Source organism: Salvelinus sp. IW2-2015, linkage group LG15, assembly GCF_002910315.2.
Source record: "Salvelinus sp. IW2-2015 linkage group LG15, ASM291031v2, whole genome shotgun sequence".
Taxonomy (NCBI): Eukaryota; Metazoa; Chordata; class Actinopteri; order Salmoniformes; family Salmonidae; genus Salvelinus; species Salvelinus sp. IW2-2015.
In genome coordinates, this window is record NC_036855.1 from 40,974,783 (window position 1) to 40,987,003 (window position 12,221).

A 12,221-nucleotide genomic window follows, 5' to 3' on the forward strand; every position below is an offset into this window, starting at 1 on the left:
AATAAAAACGATTTAATAAATGTTTGAATAAGGCTGTAACGTTACAAAATGTGGAAAAGGTCAAGGGGTCTAAATACTTTCAGAATGCACTGTACGTGGGCTTAAAAGTTCYTAATGTTATTGTGGATCTTTGCTAGTGTGTTGTTGTATGTAGGTTRGCAAAATTCTGGGAACTTTCAATAACTTCCCTGGTTTTCCCGAAATACCCCTTGGAGGATTCCCGGAATCAGGAGGGAATAAAGAAGGAAATCCCTAATCCTACAAAAAAAAATGTTTGCATTCCTAGTTGTGTGTTTTGTGACCGGAGATCAGTGTAAATTCAGACAGTGGGTGGACCGGTCAGTCCTGCCTGTGAACTGGAGAGAGGTATGTTAACAGTAAACATCAGATCTGTAGATGTTCACAGAACCCACTCTGCCCTGGGCAATAGCAGACTGGCACTGGGACTGCCTGAAAGTTAGTCTTTTCACAGTGAAAGGGCTCTGTCTTTGATGTTATCARAATGCACAGAGCTCGGTTTGTGTGGTCACAATGTACTGTATGTGGAGAACATGGAATTCTGTTTTTGTAGGTGTCGATTTGTTATTCGAGAATATTGCTTTTTTTCCCCCACAATGTTCTTGGAGAGGAAATAATTCTGGGTACTTGTGATGTCACAATGTTTGTGGAGGATATGGAATTGTGTGTATTTGCGTTATCATAATGCTTGTTAAGGAAACAATGTTGTGTTTGTGATGTCAAAAAGACCACAGATTGGATGGAGCTGTGTATTTAGAAAATAGTACAACTCTTTGTTTGTACAGCATGTAATCAGAATGTGTGTAATGCAGTTTGTGTGTGTGTTGTAATAATGGATGGTGGTGCTGTAGGAGACACACACACCATGTCTCGTGTTATTGAGCTGTGTGTGCCAGTCTGCTGGGTAGTGATGATAAGACCACAAAGAGCAGACTCTAGTAAAGACAACATTAGCAAGTTTTTGTGTAAACAATCATTGGAATAAAAGAGAAATCCGACTATATGTGTTTGAGAAATCAGGGGGTGGCAGGTAGCCTAGTGGATAGAGCATTGGGCCAGTAACTGAAAGGTTGCTAGATCGAATCCCTGAGCTGACAAGGTAAAAATATGTTGTTCTGCCCCTGAACAAGGCAGTTAACCCACTGTTCCTAGGCCGTCATTGTAAATAAGAATTTGTTCTTAACTGACTTGCCTAGGAACATAGGTTAAATAAATAAAATTGTATGTTGCCAGTGGGACCTCTCTCCCACATATACAGTAAAGCAGCATGGGTGGAAAAACAAGCTCCTTTTGTGGCGTCTATATTTTTATTTTATTTATTTATTCTGTTCATTATGTGTCTGACTCACTCTGGGCATTGTTTGGCGCTTTTGTTAAGAAAATGAAGGCCTGACCCATTTCAAAAGCGTTATTTCCATAGTAGGAGACGAGGGGGGCACAGTTGGTAATGAGCTAAGATGGCAGCTGTAACCACAGTGTCATAACAGTCATAGTCCCAGTACCCAGGGGGAAAGTTCACATACAGTAGGACCATGAGCCACTGTCACGACCCCAGATACACCACCACTTTCCCATGACACCACCAAGTCATGGGAAATAAATACTTTCCATTCATGTTTTGTGTCCTATTGTGCCAAGGCCTTTTTCTTATAGTCATGTAGATGAGGGTAGTGGTGGGAAAGGTTTAAATCACTGTGTCTGTCTATTCTATATAATAGGCCTTTATTGTATAGGTATCAAAGGGGAAGATTCCTTAATCCTTAATGTAGCAAATTTTCTGTAACTTATAATGGGCCACTGAGGTGGGGAATTATGCTCAGTTTAATCATGTTTAAATAGCCTGTATGAATGTAATTGTACATTTTCACATTACTATTTGAAACATGAATTCTTCATTTCCTTGTGCCTCGTTCATCTCAGTAACACAAACCCTTGCAAGCTCGCTCTTTGTGTATCTGATCAGGGCAGGCCCAGGAGTAGCTACAGTAACAGAAGCCTCCAGCAGACAGACAAGCCAACAGGCCCAAACTGCTGGGTATCCTGGGGAGGGAATGCACTAAAAATAACGCCACTCCCTTTGCTCTGTTCTGTTCCCTTGCTGCCGGCGAGCGCACACGCACACACACACACACACACACACACACACAGACACCACAATCCTCCTCAGAATCAGCTCAATCCCACTCCTCTTGTTCACCACAGACACCAGAGAGACCCCTTGATCCCAGCTCCACTCCCTCACAGAGACGCAACGTCTGTCTGAAACTTAAGACCACTGCTGTGCTGTGTGGCCGAGGAACCGCTGCTGTGTAGCTTTAAATCAGTTCAAATTTCATTCTCCTTTAGCAGTTGTCTGGAGCAGCAGCGGGTATCTGTAGCTGCGATTCACATCAGAAAACAATGTTCTAGTGATGTTATTTATCAGGAAAAACAACTTGTTTTTCTCCCTAACCTCTGCCTGTATGGTAAATTCCAGTCTACATGGTTAACCTGGGGACTGGTGAGTTGTTATTCATTCATTATTGTTGTGTGCTGCATTAAACATGTGTTATAGCCGTGTACTGGATAAGGATAGATTTATGGTGGCCTTTGATCCATGGCAGCCTTACGTGACTCTGTGTTCCTGCCGCTGATTGTCCTCAATTATCCTATAAACACTCTACTGATGCACTATACAGTGCATTTGGAAAGTATTCAGACCCATTTAACTTTTTCCACATTTTGTTACGTTACAACCTTATTCTAAAATTGATAAAACTGTATTTTCCCCTCATCAATCTGCACACAATACCCCATAATGACTAACCAAAAACTGGTTTAGACATTTTTGCAAATTAAATAAATGAAATATTTATATRACATTTACATACACTACCGTTCAAAAGTTTGGGGTCACTAAGAAATGTCCTTGTTTTCCATGAAAACATACATGAAATGAGTAGCAAAATGAATAGGACATTCTAGTTGTCAATTTGTTGAGGTAATCTGAAGAGATTTCACACCATGCTTCCTGAAGCACCTCCCACAAGTTGGATTGGCTTGATGGGCACTTCTTACGTACCATACGGTCAATCTGCTCCCACAACAGCTCAATAGGGTTGAGATCTGGTGACTGTGGCCACTCTGTTATAGACAGAATACCAGCTGACTGCTTCTTCCCTAAATAGTTCTTGCATAGTTTGGAGCTGTGCTTTGGGTCATTATCATGTTGTAGGAGGAAATTGGCTCCAATTAAGCGCCGTCCATAGGGTATGGCATTATGGCGTTGCAAAATGGAGTAATAGCCTTCCTCCTTCAAGATCCTTTTACCCTTTACAAATCTCCCACTTTACCACCACCAAAGGACCTCCAGATCATCACATTGCCTACAAAATGCTTGAAAGATAGCGTCAAGCACTCCTCCAGCATCTTTATTTTTTCTGCGGCTCACGAATGTTCGTCTGTCCATAACACTTTTTTCCAATTTTCCTCTGTCCAGTGTCTGTGTTCTTTTGCCCGTCGTAATCTTTTCTTTTTATTGGCCAGTCTGAGATATGGCTTTTTCTTTGCAACTTTGCCTAAAAGGCCAGCATCCCGGTGTTGCCTCTTCGCTGTTGACGTTGAGACTGGTATTTTGTGGGTACTATTTAATGAAGCTGCCAGTTGAGGAATTGTGAGGCGTCTGTTTCTCAAACTAGACACTAATGTACTTGTCCTCTTGCTCAGTTGTGCACCAGGGCAATTTCTCGCATGGAATGGCATTCATTTTTCCGAACAAGAATAGACTGACGAGTTTCAGAAGAAAGTTGTTAGTCCTTTTCTGGCCTTTTTGAGCCTGTAATCGAACCCACAAATGCTGATGCTCTAGTCTAAAGAAGGCCAGTTTTATTGCTTCTTTAATCAGAACAACAGTTTTCAGCTGTGCTAACATAATTGCAAAATGGTTTTCTATTGATCAATTAGCCTTTTAAAATTATAAACTTGGATTAGCTAACACAACGTGTGATTAGAACACCAGAGTGATGGTTGCTGATAATGGGCCTCTGTACACCTACAGGTAGGTATTTCATAAAAAATCAGCCGTATTCAGACCCTTTACTCAGTACTTTTTTGAAGCACCTTTGGCAGTGATTACAGCCTCGCGTCTTCTTGGATATGACARTACATGCTTGGCACACCTGTATTTAGGAAGTTTCTCCCATTCTTCTCTGCAGATCCTCTCAAGCTCTGTCAGGTTGGATGGGGAGCGTCGCTGCAATCTCTCCAGATAAATTAGATTGGTTTCAAGTCCGGGCTCTGGCTTGGCCACTCTTTCCCTCGACCCTGACTTGTCTCCCAGTCCCTGCCGCTGAAAAACATCCCCACAGTATGAGGCTGCCACCAACATTCTTCACCGTAGGGATGGTACCAGGTTTCCTCCAGATGTGACGCTTGGCATTCAGGCCAAAGAGTTCAATCTTGGTTTCATCAGACCAGAGAATCTTGTTTATCATGGTCTGAGAGTCTTGACAGCCTGCTTGGAGTTTGCCAAAGGCACGTAATGTGCTTTTTACTGAGGAGTGGCTTCCGTCTGGCCCCTCTACCATAAATGCCYATTTGTTGGTGTGCTGCAGAGATGGTTCTCCTTCTGGAAGGTTACCCCATCTCCACACAGGAACTCTGGAGGTCTGTCGGATTGACCATTGGGATCTTGATGGCCCTTCTCCCCTGATTGCTCAGTTTGGCCAGCCGGACAGCTCTAGAAAGAGTCTTGGTGGTTCCAAACTAATTAAATTTAAGAATGATGGAGGCTACTGTGTTCTTGGGGACCTTCAATGCTGCAGAAATGTTTTGTTATGCTTCCCCAGATCTGTGCCTCGACACAATTCTGTCTCGGAGCTCTATGGACAATTCCTTCGACCTCATGGTTTGGTTTTTCCTCTAACATTGACTGTCAACTGTGGGACCTTATAAAGACAGGTGTGTGCCTTTCCAAATCAATTGAATTTACTACAGGTGGACTCCAATCAAGTTATAGAAATAGCTCAAGGATGATCAATGGAAACAGAATGTACCTGAGCTCAAGTCTCATAGCAAAGGGTCTGAATACTTATGTAAATAAGGTCTTTCTGTTTAAAATTTTTAATAAATGTGCAAACATTTCTGAAAGCCTGTTTTTGCTTTGTCATTATGGGATATTGTGTGTAGATTGAGGGGGGGGGGGGGTAATTTTTATACTTTTTAGAATAAGGCTGTAACGTAACAAGATGTGTAAAAAGTCAAGAGGTCTGAATACTTACTTTTGTATATACAGTGCATTCGGTATGTGGACACCCCTTCAAATTAGTGGATTAAGCCATTTCAGCCACACCTGTTGCTGACAGGTATATAAAATCCATAGGCAAACATTGGCAGCAGAATGGCCTTACTGAAGAGTTCAGTGACTTTCAACATGGCACCATCATAGGGTGCAACCTTTGCAACAAGTCAGTTCATCAAATTTCTGCCCAGCTAGAGTTGCCCCGGTCAACTGTAAGTGCTGTTATTGTGAAGTAGAAACATCTAGGAGCAACAATGGCTCAGCCGCAAAGTCGTAGGCCACACAAGCTCACAGATTGGGATCGCCGAGTGCTGAAGCGTGTAGCACGTAAAAATCTTCTATCTTCGGTTCAACACTCAGTACCGAATTCCAGGCTGCCTCTGGCAGCCGCACACAAACCTAAGATCACCATGCGCAATGCCAAGTGTCGGCTGGAGTGGTGTAAAGCTCACCGCCGTTGGACTCTGGAGCAGTGGAAACGTGTTCTCTGGAGTGATTTTATTTATTTAACCTTTATTTAACTAAGCATCACACACGCAGTCCGACAGACGAATCGGGATTTGGCGGATGCCAGGAGAATGCTACTTGCCTGAATGCATAGTGCGAACTGTAACGTTTGGAGGAGGACTAATGGTCTGGGGCTATTTTACATGGTTCAGGCTAGGCCCCTTAGAACTAAGTGAAGGGAAATCTTAATGCTACAGCATACAATGACATTCTAGATGATACTTTGTGGCAACAGTTTGGGAAAGGCCCTTTCCTGTTTCAGCATGACAATGCCCATGTGCACAAAGCGAGGTCCATACAGAAGTGGTTTGTCGAGATTGGTGTTGGAAGAACTTGATTGGTCTGCACAGAGCCCTGACCTCAACCCTATCAAACACCTTTGGGATGAACTGGAACGCCGACTGTGAGCCAGGCCTAATCGCCCAACATCAGTGCCCAACCTCTCTAATGATCTTGTGGCTGAATGGAAGCAAGTCCCCGAAGCAATGTTCCAACATCTAGTGCAACGCTTTCCTAGAAGAGTGGAGGCTGTATAGCAGCAGAGGGTGGACCAACTCCATATTAATACCCATGATTTTGGAATGAGATGATCGAGCAGGTCATGTAGTGTATCACCTGCCATGGGGGTGCAGAACTCTGAGGCCGGGGTGGTGTGGGTGGGAAGAGAAACTCTGGACCTCTGCTCTCTCTGGTCCTCTGGGGTTGTGGAATAAACTACCCCCCGTGCGTGTGTGCTTACAGGAAGTTGGTTGGGAGGATAGTTGTATTGTAGAATGTTTTGGTGGTAGAATAGAATGTGTCTCAGAGTGTCTTTTGGAAGCTGAGAAGCACAGTGGTTCTAGTGTTAAGGTAGCTCTAGGGGGCTAGATGTGTGGGTGTGTTGTTTTGTGAATAGACAACTGAGAGTGAGGTAAGGTATCTACATGAACAGCCTGGGGTCCTTAGGGCTAGCTACTATAACACTGGAGAAGGATGGGGAGGCAGAAAACAAGCTCTCTTGTTCAGTTTTTTCACTTTCTCTGTATATCTCTCGCTGGGAATCTTTCTTTGTTTTCTACCTCTTCAGGTGCGTGCGTGCATCAAATAAAATAACATTGTATTTGTCAAATGCTTCATTATACAACAGGTGTAGACTAACAGTGAAAGGCTTACTTACGGGCCCCTCCCAACAATGCGGAAAGAGAAAAAATTGTGTGTGGAGTAAAGGTGATCTAGAGTTTTTGTCGCTTATAGTTGCACGGGTGACACTGGTAGAAATTCTGTCAAATACATTTGTTTTCCTGCATAAAAGTCACTGGCCACCTGGAGCACTGCATCTGGATTTAACATTTTCTTATTCGTTTATGGCCCTATACAGCTTGTTGAGTGAGGTCTTAGTGCCAGCATCGGTTTGTGGTGGTAAATAGACAGCTACAGTACGAAAAATATAGATGAAAACTCTTGGTAAATAGTACGGTCTACTGCTTATGAGGTATTCTAACTCAGGGGAGCAGAACCTCGAGACTTCCTTAATATTAGAGATCGTGCACCAGTTATTGTTAACAGAGACACACCACCTCCCCTGAGCTTCCCCTAAGCCACTGTTCTGTCCTGCCGATGTATAGAAAAATCTGCCCGATTTTATATTTACCATATCCTTGTTCGGCCACGACTCGGAGAACCATAGGGTGTTACAGTTCTTTAGATAACGTTGATAGGATAGTCTCCAACGGAGCTCATCCAGTGTATTCTCCAGTGTTTGCACTTTTGCCAATAGGGTAGAGGCGATATATCCACTCTCCGATGTGGTCTCGTCAGGTATCCCGCGCGCCGTCTTCTCCACTTTCGAGTGTCTAGGATTTTTGCCTGGTCCAGGATAAACGGTATGTCTTTCGCCTCKGACTCATTGAAGTAGAAGTCCTCATCCAAGTCGAGATGAGTGATAGCTGTTCAGATGTCCAGAAGCTATTTTCGGTCATAGGAAACAATGGCGGAAACATTATGTACCAAAAAAATGAAGATCAGAGCAAAAAAATACACAAAATAGCACAATTGGTCAGGATCCTTTAAAATGGCTGCAATTCCCTCCAGCTTACGTTACTGCACCCAATCTCCTGAACCTGTTCAGGGGTATCGTATACATCGCATCTTCTTTCTGAACTGACACTCAGCCGTTCCAGCTTGCTGTAGAGTGTGTGTGTGTGTGTGTGTGTCATTTCTATTTGATGTTGAGGATTTATTGTTGTAATCGTAAGAGTTATCAGAGCGCTAACTGGTATTATTAGCCAGGCTGGTAGTATAGGTGGAATGTGGGACTGCTGCTGGCCATTGTTTACCGTGCAGGAGATAGATGGGAATTAGACATATGCACACACGCACACACACTGCCGCTGTCCAGAGTGATCAGAGTCTCTACAGCGACCTCTCACTGTCACAATATTGGGAGTGTTCAGTGCGAGCTGGTTTCAGGCCACGTCACTCTCATGAATCGATGTGGAAGGAGAGATATGGGTGTTAGGGCATGCGTCAGCTATATCTGCCCTCGTCTCTGCTTCCCTGTCCACATTCGCTCCACTTCCCCATTCTCAACCTGCTCCCCATCTTACCTTTAACACCTCTTCTACTTCTCCTTATCTCCCCACTCGTCCCCCACTGCCTCTACGCCCCAGCCTCCCTCTTCCCCCCCTCTCCGCTACCTCCCCCATCCCTGCTCCCTCCCCTCCTTCTCCAGTATAAATCTCTTCTCTATAGATCAGTCCCTCCATGGACATCTATCCAGTGCTATAGATCTCCTCCCTGCTGTAATCAGGGGGTGGGCTACAGCTGTCATGTTCACTGTGGCCTGATCTCTCCACTTCAGATACTCCTCTCTTCTCTTCACCCCTTCAAACTGGCTTCACTCTGGGGTTGGGCTGGCAGATGTTGCAGCCCTATGGGCCCTGGTCAAAAGTRGTGCACTATAAAAGGGATAGAGTGTCATTTGGGTAACCAACAATGTTTGGGAGGTACAGGGAGGCAGAGACTGTGTTGTGAGAGGAACTGGGAGGAGATGTCAATTCAAAGACTTTGCAGTGGTCAAAACTGTGTCAAACATGATAATAAATCAGTGTTTTGGTATTATCACAGAAGCACAGGGATAGCATGGTGCTAATGGTGAGGAAGGAACAGAGAGGAGCTTTCAACCCCTAGAACAGTCCAAGAGATCTGTTAGAATCTCAGAAGTCAAGTATAACTCTTGACATACTGAAATATCAAGTCAATCAATTTTCAATCAATTTTATTTTATATAGCCCTTCGTACATCAGCTAATATCTCGAAGTGCTGTACAGACACCCAGCCTAAAACCCCAAACAGCTAGTAATGCAGGTGTAGAAGCACGGTGGCTAGGAAAAACTCCCTAGAAAGGCCAAAACCTAGGAAGAAACCTAGAGAGGAACCAGGCTATGAGGGGTGGCCAGTCCTCTTCTGGCTGTGCCGGGTGGAGATTATAACAGAACTATGCCAAGATGTTCAAAAATGTCATAAGTGACAAGCATGGTCAAATAATAATCATGAATAATTTTCAGTTGGCTTTTCATAGCCGATCATCAAGAGTTGAAAAACAACAGGTCTGGGACAGTTGGCGGTTCCCATAACCGCAGGCAGAACAGCTGAAACTGGAATAGCAGCAAGGCCAGGCGGACTGGGGACAGCAAGGAGTCACCACGGGCGGCAGTCCCGACGCATGGTCCTAGGGCCCAGGTCCTCCGAAAGAAAGAAAGAGAGAAGGAGAAAATTAGAGAGAGCCAAGATTTTCAAAATGTTCATAAATGACAAGCATGGTCAAATAATAATCAGGAATAAATCTGTTGGCTTTTCATAGCCGATCATTAAGAGTTGAAAACACAGGTCTGGGACAGGTAGGGTTCCATAACCGCAGGCAGAACAGTTGAAACTGAATATGCAGCAAGGCCAGGCGGACTGGGGACAGCAAGGAGTCACCACGGCCGGTAGTCCCGACGTATGGTCCTAGGGCTCAGGTCCTCCGAGAGAAAGAAGAGAGAAGGAGAATTAGAGAGAGCCAAGATTTTCAAAATGTTCATAAAGACAAGCATGGTCAAATAATAATCAGGAATAAATCTCAGTGGCTTTTCATAGCCGATCATTAAGAGTTGAAAACAGCAGGTCTGGGCAGGTAGGGGTTCCGTAACCGCAGGCAGAACAGTTGAAACTGGAATAGCAGCAAGGCCAGGCGGACTGGGACAGCAAGGTGTCATCATGCCCGGTAGTCCTGATCATGGTCCTAGGGCTCAGGTTCTCAGAGAGAAAGAGAGAACGAGAGAATTAGAGAGAGCATACTTAAATTCACACAGGACACTGGATAAGACAGGAGAAGTACTCCAGGTACAAACTGACCCTAGCCCCCCGACACATAAACTACTGCAGCATAAATACTGGAGGCTGAGACAGGAGCGGTCAGGAGACACTGGGCCCATCCGAAGAAACCCCGGACAGGCCAAACAGGAAGGATATAACCCCACCACTTTGCCCAAAGCACAGCCCCGCACCACTAGAGGGAAATCCTCAACCACCAACTTACAATCCTGAGACAAGGCCGAGTATAGCCCACAAAGGTCTCCACCACAGCACAAACCAAGGGGCGCCAACCCAGACAGGAAGATCACGTCAGTAACTCAACCCACTCAAGTGACGCACCCCTCCTAGGGACGGCATAAAGAGCACCAGCAAGCCAGTGACTCAGCCCCTGTAACAGGGTTAGAGGCAGAGAATCCCAGTGGAGAGAGGGGAACCGGCCTGGCAGAGACAGCAAGGGCGGTTTGTTGCTCCAGAGCCTTTCGTTCACCTTCACACTCCTGGGCCAGACTACACTCAATCATATGACCTACTGAAGAGATAAGTCTTCAGTAAAGACTTAAAGGTTGAGACCGAGTCTGCGTCTCTCACATGGGTAGGCAGACTGTTCCATAAAATGGGAGATTCTATAGGAGAAAGCCCTGCCTCCCGCTGTTTGCTTAGAAATTCTAGGGACAATTTAGGAGGCCTGCGTCTTGTGACGCGTAGCGTACGTATTGGTATGTACGGCAGGACCAACTCGGAAAGATCGGTAAGGAGCAAGCCCATGTAACGCTTTATAGGTTAACAGTAAACACCTTGAAATCAGCCTTGCCTTAACAGGAAGCCAGTGTAAGGGAAGCTAGCACTGGAGTAATATGATCAATTTCTTGGTCTAGTCAGGATTCTTAGCAGCCGTTTTAGCACTAACTGAAGTTTATTTAGTGCTTTATCCGGGTAGCCGGAAAGTAGAGCATTGCAGTAGTCTAACCTAGAAGTAACAACTGCATGGATTAATTTTTCTGCATCATTTTTTGGACAGAAATTTTCGATTTTTGCAATGTTACGTAGATGGAAAAGCTGTCCTTGAAACAGTCTTGCTATGTTCGTCAAAAGAGAGATCAGGGTCAAGAGTAACGCCGAGGTCCTTCACAGTTTTATTGAGACGATTTTACAACCATCAAGATGAATTGTCAGATTTAACAGAAGATCTCTTTGTTTCTTGGGACTAGAACAAGCATCTCTGTTTTGTCCGAGTTTAAAAGTAAGAAGTTTTCAGCCATCCACTTCCTTATGTCTGAAACACAGGCTTCTAGCGAGGCAATTTTGGGGCTTCACCATGTTTCATTGAATGTACAGCTGTGTGTCGATCCGCCATAGCATGAAAGTTAACATTATGTTTTCGAATAACATCCCCAGAGGTAAAATATATAGTGAAAACAATAGTGGTCCTAAAACGGAACCTTGAGAACACCGAAATGTACAGTTGATTTGTCAGAGGACAGACCCATTCACGAGACAAACTGTATCTTTCCGACAGGTAAGAATCTAAACCAGGCCAGAACTTGTCCGTGTAGACCAATTTGGGTTTCCAGTCTCTCCAAAAGAATATGGTGATCGATGGTGTCAAGGCAGCACTAAGGTCTAGTAGCACGAGGCCAGAGGCAGAGCCTCGTCTGACGCCCATTAAAAGGTCATTTACCACCTTCACAAGTGCAGTCTCAGTGCTATGATGGGGTCTAAAACCAGACTGAAGCATTTCGTATACATTGTTTGTCTTCAGAAAGGCAGTGAGTTGCTGCGCAACAGCTTTTTCTAAAATTTTTGAGAGGAATGGAAGATTCGATATAGGCAGATAGTTTTTTATATTTTCCGGGTCAAGGTTTGGCTTTTCAAGAGAGGCTTTATCACTGCCACTTTTGTGAGTTTGGTACACATCGGTGGATAGAGAGCTGTTTATTATGTTCAACATAGGAGGGCCAAGCACAGGAAGCAGCTCCTTCAGCAGTTTAGTATGAATAGGATCCAGTATGCAAGCTTGAAGGTTTAGAGGGCCATGATTATTTTCATCATTGTGTCAAGAATATAGTACTAAAACACTTAAGTG

The 12,221-nt window shown here is 44.4% G+C and overlaps 1 protein-coding gene across 6 annotated transcripts in view; it reads left to right on the top strand.

The window, feature by feature from the left end:
* tjp2b (tight junction protein 2b (zona occludens 2)) overlaps nt 1-12,221 on the top strand; it is a 127,829-nt gene that overhangs the window by 47,236 nt on the left and 68,372 nt on the right. The window contains exon 1 of one of the 6 annotated variants that reach the window (XM_070447145.1): nt 2,354-2,518. The exons of the other annotated variants lie outside the window; for them this stretch is intronic. The gene's annotated coding sequence lies outside the window, so the exon portion shown is untranslated. Of the gene's footprint in view, nt 1-2,353; nt 2,519-12,221 lie in introns of those variants that run through there. 6 annotated transcript variants of the gene reach the window in all.